The 12,744-nt window shown below is 42.3% G+C and overlaps 1 protein-coding gene across 2 annotated transcripts in view; it reads right to left on the minus strand.

Annotated features, from left to right (window-relative positions):
- The window catches only part of EXTL3 (exostosin like glycosyltransferase 3), a 123,371-nt gene that overhangs the window by 82,978 nt on the left and 27,649 nt on the right, over positions 1-12,744 (minus strand). The window lies entirely within an intron of this gene.

The raw sequence follows: 12,744 nt of genomic DNA on the forward strand, positions 1-12,744 counted from the left end.
CAACTTAACTGCAAACATCCTAGGTCAGCCGTTCTCAAACTTAAGTAAGCATCAGAGTCACCCAGAAGGGTTGTTATAATGCAGATTTCTGGGTCCCACCCCTAGAGTTTCTGATTCAGTAGGTTTGGGGTGGGACTGAGATTTTCTAGTTCTAACAAATTCCCAGGGGATGCTGCTGCGGCTGACCCAGGAACCACACTTTGAGAACTGGTAAAGTCAGGAGTATAAGTGCTATACCTGACGATCGTTACCGCCCGGAGAGAATAATCTGATCTGCCTTAAGAAGACCATATGGTGGGACTTCCCTGGTGACCCAGTGCGTAAGACTCCGCACTCCCAATGCAGGGGGCCTGGGTTCAATCCCTGGTCGGGGAACTAGATCCCACGTGCATGCTGCAACTAAGAGTTCGCATGCCACAACTAAAAGATGCCGCAACTAAACGTGCCGCAAAGAAGATCCTGTGTGATCACACACGAGCCTGCCTTCTTAGTCACACATGATTCTGGGTGTCTCTGAGAGGGTCTTTTTTTAAAAATATTTATTTATTTATTTATTTGGTTGTGCTGGGTCTTAGTTGCAGCATGCAGGATCTACGTTGTGGCATGTGGGGGTCTTTAGTTGTGGCATGAGGGATCTAGTGCCCTGACCAGGGATGGAACCTGGGCCCCCTGTACTGGGAGCATGGAATCTTAGCCACTGGACCACCAGGGAAGTCCCCTGGGCCTTTTTGAAGGAGATTCACATTTAAATCAACAGACTGAGTAAAGCAGATTGACCTCCCTAATGTGGGTGGGCCTCATACAATCAGGTGAAGATCTGAATAGAACAAAAAGGCTGAGTCAGAGGGAACTCTTTCTGCCTATTTATCTGGGACATCAGTCTTTTCCCCACCTTTGGACTCAAACTGAAACACTGGCTCTTTTTGGGTCTCAAACCTGCCAGCTTTTGGGAGAGAACTTAACACCATCAGTTCTCCTGGTTCTCAGGCTTTTGGACTCAGACTGGAATTAAATCATCAGCTCTCCTGGGTCTCTGGCTTGATGACTGAAGATCTTGGGACTTCTCAGCTTCTACAACTGCATGAGCCAATTCCTTATAATAAATATCTTTCCATATATATATATATAAACACACACTCAGGCACACACACATACCCTATTGGTTCTGTTTCTCTGGAGACTCCTAATACAGCACTGGACAAAAATCTCTTTCTAACTCACTTCTTTTCTTCTTTAATTTATACTTCATTAAAAATCAGCACTATTCCTAGCAACCTCTACCAAGGTCCCTTTAAAGGATGTCTGTAACTTGACATTTTGGTAGAGGTGATTCAGATTCAATGATTCACCGGTGATTTCAGCCTTATTGTGCTGACAGCCCTGGAAGTGATGTCAGGTTTGAGACTTGCTGGAAGGGAAACACATGCTCATTTATTACCCATTGTAATGTTGAATTTTCTCTATTACTAGCAGAGAATAAAGACGTTAGAGTTGATACCAGAAGCAGAAACAGCACCCACAGTCTCTATGATTTGCGAGAATCTTCTTTCATTTCTGTCCTTTGTCTTGAATCTTCTATGTGTCCTCTACAAAAATGACAGGGTTTTCTCCTCTTCATTGCCCACTAACTTTGTACAACACACACATGCCTTCTCAAACTTCTGAAAGCTTGTAGATGTACTTTTGAAAGTCAAGAGGCGATGGAGGACAAATCAGTTAATAAGAGTAACTTGGAGAGAAGCAAGACAAGCTCTACAACATTAACACTCCACTGCACTTTAAGTACTGATGTAGGTAACTACTTTAACAACTACGCCATAAAAAAGAATGTCCCAATGCCTTGATGCTTAACGCAATTGGAATAAAGTTAGCTTCCCTTCTAGTTAGTGCAGTGCAAGTCAAATTGCTATGCAGAGTAAGAGAGCTACCACAGAGGGCTTCAGAGACTCTGCTTCTTCTGGAGCGAGCAGGGCTACAGTATAGGTTACCAGTACCTAGGAGATATTTGCCAATCTGCCAGGCCCAGGGACATTTGTATATTAGTCACGATATAGGGAATACTGTTGGAGTTGGCTTGAGGAGATCCAGATGATTTGAATCTGGGTCAAAATAATAATAATATTAATGGTAGCTTCCATTTAATGGGCAATGATAATTACCGTAATAGTTAACAACTCTAGGAAGAAGATAATTTTAAGTGACCTGCCCAAACTCACAGAGTTAACAACTAGCAGAGCTGGGATCTGACACCAAGTGCTTCTGATTCCAAAGCACATGCTCGTAACCACAATACAATTTTTTTTTTTTGCGGTACGCAGGCCTCTCACTGTTGTGGCCTCTTCCGTTGCGGAGCAAAGGCTCCAGTCGCGCAGGCTCAGCGGCCATGGCTCACGGGTCCAGCCGCTCCGCGGCACGTGGGATCCGCTGGGACCAGGGCACGAACCCGTGTCCCCTGCATCGGCAGGTGGACTCTCAACCACTGTGCCACGAGAGAAGCCCCACAATACACTTTTGCCTTTCAAAGTGCTAGGGATGACCAACCTTTAAGGAAATACCACCAAGCAAATAAAAAAATTAATAGATAGGTAGAGAGATCCCATTAGGCCTGGAGTAGCAATCTAATTAGGATGGTAACCACTTGCCCAGGAAGCCAAGAGTCCCAGCATTGACCAGAAATATTCGTGGTACCTTGTATGTAGAATAAGGGAGAAGCTGACAAGGACCCTTCTTTGACCAGACTTTGGTCCAGCTCCTCTGAGCTCTCCTCTTGATGAGACTGTGTCCTGGGCCTTCCATCCTTAGCCTGCTTAAGCTCAGTTCAGCAAGAATCCAGCCAAGCCAGCTTAGCAAGAATCCCACAACCCTTGGGATCTAACCAAGCTCCTCTTGGTATTTTCCATCCACTGATGCCACTCATCCTGTCCATTGGCTACAATCCTCCAGCTACCTCTGTTGTACTGAGAGTTGAGTTCAATCTCTCACCCCTGTTGCCACAGTCTTGACCTTATCGCATTAGTCTTGGATAAAGTCTTCTTTGCCTATTTGACTTGTCCAAAGCAATTTTTCTTTGACAGGGCCTAGGTAAACACTGGAAGAGCTCTCTCATCCTTGCAGTCCCAGAGCACCTGGTGATGAGTCAGCAAGCCTGCCATTATAGAGAGCTCCCTGGTCTTCAAGCCCAGCCTGCCAGGAGAAGTAACCAGAATGCATGATTGTGGGAACCTTTCTGTAAGCCAAGGAGATCAGCCAGAGAGTAGGAGGCAGGAAGGAGCGGACCAGGCTACTGTTTTTCTTTTGTTTGTTTGTTTTTCACATCTTCTTTACCCATTCCTCTGTCAATGGACGTTTAGGTTGCTTCCATGTTCTGGCTATTGTAACATATACACAATGGAATATTACTCAGCCATAAAAAAGAACAAAATAGTACCATTTGCAGCAACATGGATGGGCCTAGAGACTGTCATACTGAGTGAAGTAAGTCAGACAGAGAAAGACAAATATCATATGATATCACTTATATGTGGAATCTAAAAAAAGGGTACAAATGAACTTATCTATACAGGCTACAGTTTTGAGAAAGGAAAAAGCCTTCCAGTTTAAACTGGTGAGCTGAGTACAAGATCCTTCTCCTCTCCCATCCAAGGATATTGTATCCAAAATACAATATTCAGACCTGTAAAAACTCAAGCAGTTTACAACACTCATCCTATCTGAAAAAATACTTCAGGTGCTTGCTCACACAAAATGAAAAAAATCTGAGACAGAATGACATGGGTTCCATGATACCACGGCAGGTGATTTCACGAACGAGGTGCTCAATGTTCTTCTGTGAGTGTTGGCCCTTTCTTTCTGCCCTGATGCTGGCTGCAAGATCAGCCACCAAAACTGGTCTCAGATTCTGGGCTTATTCCTTTCTTTCATCACCGAGACCCCACATAGATTTTTTGTCATACTTTTGGTGCCGGTGAACTATAGAACCCCAGTTATCCAGAAGCCTCTTTGGAAAACTGAAATTTTCTTGCTGATGCCTTAAAATCTCTGGTCCTTTTTCAGGGTTTATTATTTTCAAAATGGTTTTCAATATATTGGTCCCCTCTCTGGCCAGAGTAAATGATACAATGAACAAAATGCAGGTTGTTCCTCAACTCAGGACCCTGTATCATCATGGAAGGGGTCACCATTCCCCAGCATCAAAAATGTTTGCCCTGAAACCCAGAAAAACAATCAAGTGATATACACCTCAGGATCACAGCCACTTAGTGGCAGGATCTGGGTTAGGACCCCCATATTCTGACTCCCGGTGCTATGGAGTGAATGGTGCCCCTCCCAAATTCATATGCTGAAACTATAACTCCCCGTGTGACTGTATTTGGAGATACGGCTTTCAGGAGGTAACTTAGGTTACATGAGGTCATAAAAGTAGGGTCCTAATCCAATAGGGTTTGTGGCCTTATAAAAAGAGAATAAGAGGACTTCCCTGGCAGTCCAGTGGTTAAGGCTCCGCATTTCCAATGCAGGGGGCGTGGGTTCGATCCCTGGTTGGGGAACTAAGATCCCACATGCTGCAGGGCCAAAAAAAAAAAAAAGAGAGAGAGAGAGAGAGAGAATACGAGAGAGACACCTCTCTCTCTCTCCAGGTCCACTCATTGAGGAAAGGCCACGTGAGCACACAATGAGAAGACAGTTGCCTGCAAGGCAGGAAGAAAGCTCTTACCAGAACTTAACCATGCCAGCATTCTAATAGCCAACTTCCAGTCTCCAGAATTGTGAGAAAATATATCTCTGTTGTTTAAGCTACCTAGGCACACTGCTATAGACTAAATGTTTGTGTCCCCTCCTAAAAGGCATATGCTGAAACCTAATCCCCATTGTGACTGCATTAGGTGGGGTCTTTGGGAGGTGATTAGGTCATGAGAGTGAGGCCCCCATGAATGGATTACTGCCTTTATAAAAAGAGACCCCAAATATGTCATGAAGAACCTAGGGGTAAGACACGAATAAAGACACAGACCTACTGGAGAACGGACTTGAGGATATGGGGAGGGCGAAGGGTGAGCTGTGACAAAGCGAGAGAGAGGCATGGACATATAGACACTAACAAACGTAAGGTAGATAGCTAGTGGGAAGCAGACGCATGGCACAGGGATATCGGCTCAGTGCTTTGTGACCGCCTGGAGGGGTGGGATAGGGAGGGGGGAGGGAGGGAGACGCAAGAGGGAAGAGATATGGGAACATATGTATATGTATAACTGATTCACTTTGTTATGGGGCAGAAACTAACACACCATTGTAAAGCAATTATACCCCAATAAAGATGTTTAAAAAAAAAAAAAGAGACCCCAGAAAGATCCCTTGTCCCCTTCTGCCATGAGATTACAGCATCAACGTGGAAGTGGGCTCTCAGAGACACTAAATCTGCCTTGATCTTGGACGTTCCAGCCTCAAGAACTATGAGAGATAAATGTCTGATGTTTATAAGCCGCAGTCTATGGTATTCTGTTATAGCACCTGAACAGACTGAGGCACTCAGCCAAATCCTGGTTCATTTCTCTTCGCTCATTCTCTCATCAACTGTTCATCAACTGCATCTTTACAAATGGTCATTCTATCACAGATGGAGGTGTTGACTATCAACGTGAAAGTGTGCAGCTAGCTCCTTCTACAAAATAAACACTCATATTTTGGCATTAAAGCCCTTCAGCTTACTTATTTGGCTTCTGCCTGTTTTGCAAGCATCCCTAGAAAAGCCCATATTCATAAATTTATAGCAGACTTAGGGAACTGACTCTTTTACTTCTTTTTTTTTCCCCAGAAACTCTATTTCCACCAAATTTCACCAAACTGTTTTCTTAGCTTCATGGTGAGCTGTTTTGCTAGCACTCAACAGAACATCTGTCATGATTTTATTTTTTGATTGAGGTATAATTCACATATAACATTGTATCTGTTTTAGGTACATATCTATCACATGCATAATGCATACTGTCAAACTCACTCTCCTGAAAATATCCATTGCTTAAACAAGAAGACAGATGCTATAAAATGTAATTTTACTTTTACTGAGTATCAGCTTTGAGAATCCATTTAAATGGATTTGTTGACAGTGCTAAGATAGACAACTGGGGAGACTTTAAAGATGGCGGAGGAGTAAGACGCGGAGATCACCTTCCTCCCCACAAATACATCAGAAATACAACTACACATGGAACAACTCCTACAGAACATCTACTGAACGCTGGCAGAAGACCTCAGACCTCCCAAAAGGCAAGTAACTCCCCACGTACTTGGGTAGGGCAAAAGAAAAAAGAAAAAACAGAGACAAAAGAATAGGGAAGGGACCTGCACCAGTGGGAGGGAGCTCTGAAGGAGGAAAGGTTTCCACACACTAGGAAGCCCCTTCGCGGGCTGAGACTGCGGGTGGCGGAGGGGGAAGCTTCAGAGCCACGGAGGACAGCACAGCCACAGGGGTGCGGAGGGCAAAGTGGGGAGATTCCCGCACAGAGGATCGGTGCCGACCGGCACTCAGCAGCCCGAGAGGCTTGTCTGCTCACCCGCCGGGGCGGGCGGGGCTGGGAGCTGAGGCTCGGGCTTCGGTCGGAGCGCAGGGAGAGGACTGGGGTTGGCGGCGTGAACACAGCCTGTAGGGGGCTGGTGCGCCACGGCTAGCCGGGAGGGAGTCCGGGGAAAAGTCTGGACCTGCCGAAGTGGCAAGAGACTTTTTCTTCCCTCTTTGTTTCCTGGTGCGCGAGGAGAGGAGATTAAGAGCGCTGCTTAAAGGAGCTCCAGAGACAGGCGTGAGCCGCGGCTAAAAGTGCTGACCCCAGAGACGGACCTGAGACGCTAAGGCTGCTGCTGCCGCTACCAAGAAGCCTGTGTGCGAGCACAGGTCACTATCCACACCCCCTTCCGGGGAGTCTGTGCAGCCCGCCACTGCCAGGGTCCCGGGATTCAGGGACAACTTCCCCGGGAGAACGCACGGCGCGCCTCAGGCTGGTTCAATGTCACACCGGCCTCTGCCGCCACCGGCTCGCCCCACATTCCGTACCCCTACCTCCCCCCGGCCTGAGTGAGCCAGAGCCCCCGAATCAGCCGGTCCTTTAACCCCGTCCTGTCTGAGTGGGAACAGACGCCCTCAGGTGACCTACATGGAGAGACGGAGCCAATCCAAAGCTGAACCCCAGGAGCTGTGCGAACAGAGAAGAGAAAGGGAAATCTCTCCATGCAGACTCAGGAACAGCGGATTAAATCCTCAAAATCAACTTGATGCACCCTGCATCTCTGGAATACCTGAATAAACAATGAATCATCCCAAAATTGAGGCGGTGGACTTTGTGTGATTTTTGTCTGTATAGTTTTGCTTTTACCATTTGGCCTAGGGTTTTGCCTGTCCTGTTTTTTTTTTTAGTAGTTTTTAGCGCTTGTTATCATTGGTGGATTTGTTTTTTGGTTAGGTTGCTGTCTTCTTTCTTTTTTTTAATACTTTTTTTAATTTTTAATAATTTTTTTATTTTTTAATAACTTTATTTTATTTTATTTAATTAATTTATTTATTTCTCCCTTTTCTTCTGAGCCATGTGGCTGGCAGGGTCTTCATGCTCCAGCCGGATGTCAGCCCTGTGCCTCTGAGGTGGGAGAGCCGAGTTCAGGACAATTGGTCCACCAGAGACCTCCCAGCTCCACATAATATCAAATGGCGAAAGCTCTCCCAGAGATCTCCATCTCAATGCTAAGACCCAGCTCCATTCAATGACCAGCAAGCTTCAGTGCTGGACACCCTATGCCAAACAAGTAGCAAGACAGGAACACAACCCCACCCGTTAGCAGAGAGACTGCCTAAAATCATAATAAGGCCACAGACACCCCAAAACACACCGCCAGACGTGGTCCTTCCCACCAGAAAGACAAGATCCAGCCTCATCCACCAGAACACAGGCACCAGTCCCCTCCACCAGGAAGCCTACACAACCCACTGAACCAACCTTAGCCACTGGGGGCAGACACCAAAAACAATGGGATTACAAACCTGCAGCCTGCGGAAAGGAGACCCAAACACAGTAAGCTAAGCAAAATGAGAAGACAGAGAAGCACACAGCAGATGAAAGAGCAAGGTAAAAACCCACCAGACGAAACAAATGAAGAGGAAAGAGGCAGTCTACCTGAAAAAGAATTCAGAGTAATGATAGTAAAGATGATCCAAAATCTTGGAACCAGAATGGAGAAAATACAAGAAACGTTTAACAAGGACATAGAAGAACTAAAGAGCAAACAAACAATGATGAACAGCACAATAAATGAAATAAATATTCTCTAGAAGGAATCAATAGCAGAATAACTGAGGCAGAAGAACGGATAAGTGACCTGGAAGATAAAATAGTGGAAATAACTACTGCAATACAGAATAAAGAAAAAAGAATGAAAAGAATTGAGGACAGTCTCAGAGACCTCTGGACAACATGAAACGCACCAACCTTCGAATTATAGGGGTCCCAGAAGAAGAAGAGGAAAAAAAAGGGACTGGGAAAATATTTGAAGAGATTGTAGTTGAAAACTCCCCTGATATGGGAAAGGAAATAGTCAATCAGGTCCAGGAAGCACAGAGAGTCCCCTGCGGGATAAATCCAAGGAGAAACACACCAAGACACATATTAATCAAACTATCAAAAATTAAATCCAAAGAAAAAATATTAAAAGCAACAAGGGAAAAACAACAGATAACATACAAGGGAATCCCCATAAGGTTAACAGCTGATCTTTCAGCAGAAACTCTGCAAGCCAGAAGGGAGAGGCAGGACATATTTAAAGTGATGAAAGGGAAAAACCTACAACTAAGATTACTCTACCCAGCGAGGATCTCATTCAGATTCGACAGAGAAATTAAAACCTTTACAGACAAGCAAAAGGTAAGAGAATTCAGCACGACCAAACCAGCTTTACAACAAATGCTGAAGGAACTTCTCCAGGCAGGAAACACAAGAGAAGGAAAAGACCTACAATAACAAATCCAAAACAATTAAGAAAATGGTAATAGGAACATACATATCAATAATTACCTTAAACATAAATGGATTGAATGCATCAACCAAAAGACACAGACTGTCTAAATGGTTACAAAAACAAGACCCATATATATGCTGTCTACAAGAGACCCACTTCAGACCTAGGGACACATATAGACTGAAAGTGAGGGGATGGAAAAAGATATTCAATGCAAATGGAAATCAAAAGAAAGCTGGAATAGCAATTCTTATATCAGAAAAAATAGACTTTAAAACAAAGACTATTACAGGAGACAAAGAAGGACACTACTTAATGATCAAGGGATCATTCCAAGAAGAAAATATAACAATTGTAAATATTTATGCACCCAACGTAGGAGCACCTCAATACATAAGGCAAATGCTAACAGCCATAAAAAGGGAAATCAACAGTAACACAATCATAATAGGGGACTTTAACACCCCACTTTCACCAATGGACAGATCATCCAAAATGAAAGTAAATAAGGAAACACAAGCTTTAAAGGATATATTAAAAAAGATGGACTTAATTGATATTTATAGGACATTCCATCCAAAAACAACAGAATACACTTTCTTCTCAAGTGCTCATAGAACATTTTCCAGGATAGATCATATCTTGGGTCACAAATCAAGCCTTGGTAAATTTAAGAAAATTGAAATCGTATCAGGTATCTTTTCTGACCACAATGCTATGAGACTAGATATCAATAACAGGAAAAAAACCTGTAAAAAAATACAAACACATGAAGGCTAAACAATACACTACTAAATAGCCAAGAGATCACTGAAGAAATCAAAGAGGAAATCAAAAAGTACCTAGAAACAAATGACAATGAAAACACGATGACCCAAAACCTATGGGATGCAGCAAAAGCAGTTCTAAGAGGGAATTTATAGCAATACAATCCTACCTCAAGAAACAAGAAACATCTCAAATAAACAACCTAACCTTACACCTAAAGCAATTAGAGAAAGAAGAACCAAAAAAACCCCCCAAAGATAGCAGAAGGAAAGAAATCATAAAGATCAGATCAGAAATAAATGAAAAAAAAATGAAGGAAACGATAGCAAAGATCAATAAAACTAAAAGCTGGTTCTTTGAGAAGATAAACAAAATTGGTAAAGCACTAGCCAGACTCATCAAGAAAAAAAGGGAGAAGACTCAATAGAATTAGAAATGAAAAAGGAGAAGTAACAACGGACACTGCAGAAATACAAAGGATCATGAGAGATTACTACAAGCAACTATATTCCAATAAAATGGACCACCTGGAAGAAATGGACAAATTCTTAGAAAAGCACAACCTTCCGAGACTGAACCAGGAAGAAATGGAAAATATAAACAGACCAATCACAAGCACTGAAATTGAAACTGTGATTTAAAATCTTCCAACAAACAAAAGGCTAGGACCAGATGGCCTCACAGGCGAATTCTATCAAACATTTAGAGAAGCGCTAACACGTATCCTTCTCAAACTCTTCCAAAATATAGCAGAGGGAGGAACACTCCCAAACTCATTCTACAAGGCCACCATCACCCTGATACCAAAACCAGAAAAATATGTCACAAAGAAAACTACAGGACAATATCACTGATAAACATAGATGCAAAAATCCTCAACAAAATACTAGCAAACAGAATCCAGTAACACATTAAAAGGATCATACACCATGATCAAGTGGGGTTTATCCCAGGAATGCAAGGATTCTTCAGTATATGCAAATCAATCAATGTAATAAACCATATTAACAAAATGAAGGAGAAAAACCACATGATCATCTCAATAGATGCAGAAAAAGCTTTCGACAAAACTCAACACCCATTTATTATAAAAACCCTCCAGAAAGTAGGCATAGAGGGAACTTACCTCAACATAATAAAGGCCATATATGACACGCACAGCCAACATCATTCTCAATGGTGAAAAACTGAAACCATCTCCACTAAGATCAGGAACGAGCAAGGTTGTCCACTCTTCACCATTGTTATTCAACATAGTTTTGGAAGTTTTAGCCACAGCAATCAGAGAAGACAAAGAAATAAAAGGAATCCAAATGGGAAAAGAAGAAGTAAAGCAGTCACTGTTTGCAGATAACATGATACTATACACAGAGAATCCTAAAGAGGCTACCAGAAAACTACTAGAGCTAATCAATGAATATGGTAAAGTAGCAGGATACAAAATTAATGCATAGAAATCTCTTGCATTCCTATACACTAATAATGAAAAACCTAGAAGAGAAATCAAGGAAACACTCCCATTTACCACTGCAACAAAAAGAATAAAATACCTAGGAATAAACCTACCTAAGGAGACAAAGACCTGTATGCAGAAAACTATAAGACACTGATGAAAGAAATTAAAGAGGATACAAACAGATGTATACCATGTTCTGGATTGGAAGAATCAACACTTGTGAAAATGACTATACTACCCAAAGCAATCTACAGATTCAATGCAAGTCCTATCAAACTACCAATGGCAGTTTGGAATAGGAATAGGAATAGAGGGATATTTCCTTAGTATGATCGATAAATATCTTCTGTGTGTATAAGAGCTTAACATACACATGTACACATACATATGCATACATGTATAGTGAACAATTACTTTTTAAAGTCAATACTGACAATATACTGTAAATATATCCTTACAAACTATTTAAACTTGTAATACAATTTTAGATATAGACGTAATGTGTGAGGGTAAGCGTAATTTTACAAAATTCCTCTGGAGGATATATGCAAGCAAAAAATTGGAAGACCACTGGACACCAGTACAGGATAATACATATGGGGGGATCCAACATAGTAGAAACTGGGAGGAAAATTAGTACATTTTTGCTACTAGGATGTAGGTAGACTAAATTACAATGACGCAATGTTTACATGTGCAGTAGATATAAAAAGTTTAAAAGCAACTCTTTGTTCTCCCGCTTACTGTGGGGCAGGCAGGCACTGTCACACGTAGAGGAAAAGGAGTGACAGGACAGGCACCCAATTAGCCTGGCTGATGCCAAGGCATCACCAGATTGAATCTGGTAAAACGACTCTCAGATCCGGGAGAGAAGACCATGTGTAAGCAAGTAAACCTGCAGTAACACCTCAACTCAAGACTCATTGCATAATTACTTGAAACAAGACCTCATAATAGTTTTCCTTTGGCAGGGAGAAATCAGTTCAGTTGAACTCTAGCCAAGTATAGAAATCTTTTTATCATTAAGGTTTAATTGGCTTATTCTCCCAAATTACACTGGAAACAAATTTATTGTGCTCCTAGGGTACCATATTATGTTATTTATAAATGTGGATACTTCAAAAGCAATAAAATGTTTGGCCCTTGCTCTCAATAAAGTTGCCATCTAATTGGGAGGACAACATCCAAATTAAAACAACTGAAGAACAATTCAAAGTAACATGTAAACAGTATGTAATAATCCCCCAAGAGAAACAAGTACTCTCATACTTTCCCAGCAGAAGGATAAATTGGTACAAGCCCCTGGGGAAGGAATGTGGGCACTGAGATCAAAATTACAACTGCATACCTCCTTTGACCCAGTAATATGACTAATGGGAATTTATCCTTCCACCATACTTAAAAAGTAACATATATACAAAGTTACTCGTTGCAGCATTATTCAAAATAACAAAAGATTGGAAAGAACTCAAATACCCTTGAACAGAGGACTGGTTAAATAAATTATGCTACATATATCCAATGGA

The sequence above is a fragment of the Tursiops truncatus genome, chromosome 6, assembly GCF_011762595.2.
Source record: "Tursiops truncatus isolate mTurTru1 chromosome 6, mTurTru1.mat.Y, whole genome shotgun sequence".
NCBI classification, from domain to species: Eukaryota; Metazoa; Chordata; class Mammalia; order Artiodactyla; family Delphinidae; genus Tursiops; species Tursiops truncatus.